Here is a 4,399-nt window from a genome sequence, read left to right on the forward strand (position 1 = left end):
GGATTGATGTGAATTTGTGTTTTTATTCCAACCTGCTGTTCCTCTTTTCTTCCAGGTGGTCTTATATGTATAGACTGTTAATGAGTGAGAAATGAACCACTGCTGATCATAGAACTCTATTTTTCATTGTAATTATTTCAGAGTTGTGGTCAAACAACTTTCAAAAAGTCTCCAAGTGTTACACCCAGTTAAGTAATCTGGAGAGACTCGATTGTTCCCAATTTATGGTTAATTCTAATTGTTTGTTGAAGAAGAGAGATTACAGTGAAACTGACCTCAGAGTTACATGGAAGCTCTCACTTATATCGTCTCTTCAGCTGCCTTTATGAGACACTGACGTCCGTTATTTTCTATTTTCTGGTCAGGGATGTTTTTCATGTTTTGTCTGTAGTTTACTGCTGGAACATGAGCGTCCTCTGCTGGTCACTGCTCCATTCTGCACCATATTTAACTGTAAAAACTGATTCTATTCAGCTTGTTTCTGCAGGTTAGAGTGTTATTTGTGTATCACAGAGAGGACACAACCAGGACGTCTGACACCTGAGCAGGTACGTCGCTGTTTGTCTCGGCTTTAAGTTGATGAACTGAATGAGTGAGTAAACTGAAGCAGCTTTCTTCACTTCTACAGATTCTGTGATGGCCTCGTGGTCTCGTTCTTCTGGTCCTGGTTTCCTGATTCTGCTCATCATCCTTCCAGTATAGTAGAGTTCTATATACATATAACGTGTTGCAAAATGACATATTATCAAATGTCTCAAAATAAGAAATAGTATAGTATGTCATAAAAGTGTCATAGCAGTATGGTGTAAAAAATTATTTAAAAAAAGTCCTGGTATAGTGTCGTAAAAAGTCAAAGTACAGGTTGTCATAAAAAAAGAAGTCGTAGTATAGTATGTCATTAAAAAAAAAATCAGAGTATCGTATGTCGTAAAATGTCAGATCTGTTGTGTAGGACTAGATGTTGATATCCCTTCTTGCATATATGAGACACCTAAGATTCTGTGGGATGGTCCAGTGAGTGAGGGCATTCTCCTTCCTCGGTGTTTAGCTGACAGGCCCTTGACACCTCCAGAGGGTTCAGCAGTGAATCCCAGCATCCCAGGTTCACCCCCTAGATGCTCACTTGAAGGCCCAGGTGGAGTACTTTCTCTTTAGAGGCTTTGGAGAGGTCCTTGATTGCCTGCCGTTGGGCCTGCCCGCGTACTCCCATGTCCCGGAGAAGAGTGGATGCCGAGGTGACTACGGATCCTCTGCAGCGTTGTTCGATTGGTCAAACCCTCACCATCCAGCCTCGCTGTTTTGCATCAGCGGCAAACTCCATGTATCTCAGCTTCTTGTGCTCATAGACCTCCTCTACTGAGCTCTCCCAGGGCACTGTGATCTCCACGAAGTAAACATGTCTAAGCGAAGCTCACCTTAGCACCAGGTCTGGTCGCAGGTTGGTGGATGTGATCTCAGGTGGGAAGCAGAGCTTTTGGTCCAGGTGTACCAGCATCCTCTAATCGCAAGCCCCTCTCAACTGCCCAGGATCTTGTCTTGAAGTGGCGAGAAAGGCTCGATGATCACCCTCCCGGACAAATGTTGTTTCTTGCCATCGGGTCGATGTGGGTGGAAGGGCGTTAACACTCATCCGCTGCGTTTCCAGCACTAGTGCCAGACACTTCAGCGCCTGGTTGTGCTGCCAGGTGTAACAGCCTTGAGCGAGGCTGGTCTTGCAGCCTACTAAGATGTGTTTGAGTGTAGCTCGAGTCGAGCAGAGTGAGCATGTGGGGTCTTCACCATACCATTGGCTGAGGTTCTTGGGTGATGGCAGAACTTCATAGATCGCCTTGATGGTGAAGCTTCCTCTAAACATCTCCGTATCCGACAGCTCTTGCCAAGAGATCTTCCTCTTTTCCACTCCTTCCCATGTCATCCACTGCCCTTGCTTCGAATGTGCAATGGCTTTTGTGCGCCTGTTTGTTTCCTCTTGCCGTCACACTTCCTGCACCACAAGCTTGCGTCTTTGGAATGGAATGGCCTTGTTCCAGGCTGGGGTGCTGGCCCCAAGGCCAAGACCACCTCTTCCCTGCTGCCCTTGGCTTGCCAGGAAGCTGGGTTCTATCAATGCTCACTAGGCCGCTGGCTACCTCCTTCCTTAGCTGGTCTGCTTGCTCTTTGTCTTTGAAGGAGGCATGGTACCATTGGCCTAGGCTTTTCACAGGCTTCTCCGAGACAGTTGGAATAGTCTCATTGCCAATGTGAAAGTGATCGTCTGATAGTTTCCCCTTGATGATGGAAATGCTTCTGGACTTGAGCCTCATGTGAAAAAAGAAAAAAGTCATAGTATAGTATGTTGCAAAAAAATCGTCGTATAGTATGTTGTAAACATTATGAAAAAATTCATAGTATAGTATGTCAGAAAAAAGTCATAGTATAGTATGTTGTAAAAAAGTCATAGTGTAGTATGTCGTAAAAAGCATCACAGTATAGTATGTCGTTAAAATGATGAAAAAAGTCAGAGGATATTATATTGCAAAAAACGCCATAGCATAGTGTTGTAAAAAATCATAGTATAGCATGTAGTAAAAAAATCATAATGTTGTAAAAGTATAGTATGTATGTAGTATGTTGTAAAAAAGTCATAATATAATGTGTTGTAAAAATGATGAAAAAAAGTAGAGTATAGTATGTCATGAAAGTCATAGTACAGTATGTCATAAAAAGTCATAGGATAGTATGTCTTAAAAGTTATGAAATATATCACAGTATAGTATGTCATTAAAAAGTCAAAGTATAGTATGTCATAAAAATGATGAAAAAGATCATAGTACAGTATGTTGTAAAAACGTCATAATTTAGTATGTTGTAAAAATTCATAGTATATTATGTTGTAAAAAAGTCATAATATGGATGTAAGGATGGACTTTAGTATATTGTAAAAAGTCCTAATATAGTATGTTGTAAAAAGTCATAATATAGTATAGCATGTTGCTCTAAAAACGTCATAGTATAGCATGTCGTCCCAAAAACGTCATAGTATAGCATGTCGTCCAAAAGACGTCATAGTATAGCATGTCATCAAAAAAACGTAATTGTATAGCATGTCATCCAAAAAACATTATAGGATAGCATGTTGCTCTAAAAACGTCATAGTATAGCATGTTGCTCTAAAAACGTCATAGTATAGCATGTTGCTCTAAAAACATCATAGGATAGCATGTCGCCCAAAAAACATCATAGGATAGCATGTTGTCCAAAAAACATATGATGAAATAATGTCGAAAAAAAATGCGATTTTTCAAACATGTTGTAAAAACGTGCCATATGATGAAATAATGTAAAGGAGGCCGTGAAAAACACTCCAGAAAGGTTTTCTTTGAAAAAAAAACATCATGAATTTTGGCGCAAAAAAAACGCCTTACTATACTATGTCGAAAAAAATTTGCGATTTTTCAAACATGTAAAAACCTGCCATATGATGAAATAATGTAAAGGAGGCCGTGAAAAACACTCCAGAAAGGTTTTCTTTAAAAAAAAAACATCATGAATTTTGGCGCAAAAAAAACGCCTTACTATACTATGTCGAAAAAAATTTGCGATTTTTCAAACATGTAAAAACGTGCCATATGATGAAATAATGTAAAGGAGGGTGTGAAAAACACTCCAGAAAGGTTTTCTTTGAAAAAAAAATCATCATGAATTTTGGCGCAAAAAAAACGCCTTACTATACTATGTCGAAAAAAATTTGCGATTTTTCAAACATGTAAAAACGTGCCATATGATGAAATAATGTAAAGGAGGGTGTGAAAAACACTCCAGAAAGGTTTTCTTTGAAAAAAAAATCATCAGGAATTTTGGCGCAAAAAAAACGCCTTACTATACTGTCGAAAAAAATTTGCGATTTTTCAAACATGTAAAAACGTGCCATATGATGAAATAATGTAAAGGAGGGTGTGAAAAACACTCCAGAAAGGTTTTCTTTGAAAAAAAAAAACATCATGAATTTTGGCGCAAAAAAAACGCCTTACTATACTATGTCGAAAAAAATTTGCGATTTTTCAAACATGTAAAAACGTGCCATATGATGAAATAATGTAAAGGAGGGTGCGAAAAACACTCCAGAAAGGTTTTCTTTGAAAAAAAAATCATCATGAATTTTGGCACAAAAAAACGCCTTACTATACTATGTCGAAAAAAATGTGATTTTTCAAACATGTTGTAAAAACGTGCCATATGATGAAATAATGTAAAGGAGGCCGTGAAAAACACTCCAGAAAGGTTTTCTTTGAAAAAAAAAACCATCATGAATTTTGGCGCAAAAAACCCGCCTTACTATACTATGTCGAAAACAAATTGCGATTTTTCAAACACGTTGTAAAAACGTGCCATATGATGAAATAATGTAAAGGAGGGTGTG

The sequence above is a fragment of the Amphiprion ocellaris genome, chromosome 18 (assembly GCF_022539595.1).
Source record: "Amphiprion ocellaris isolate individual 3 ecotype Okinawa chromosome 18, ASM2253959v1, whole genome shotgun sequence".
In the NCBI taxonomy this organism is placed as follows: domain Eukaryota; kingdom Metazoa; phylum Chordata; class Actinopteri; family Pomacentridae; genus Amphiprion; species Amphiprion ocellaris.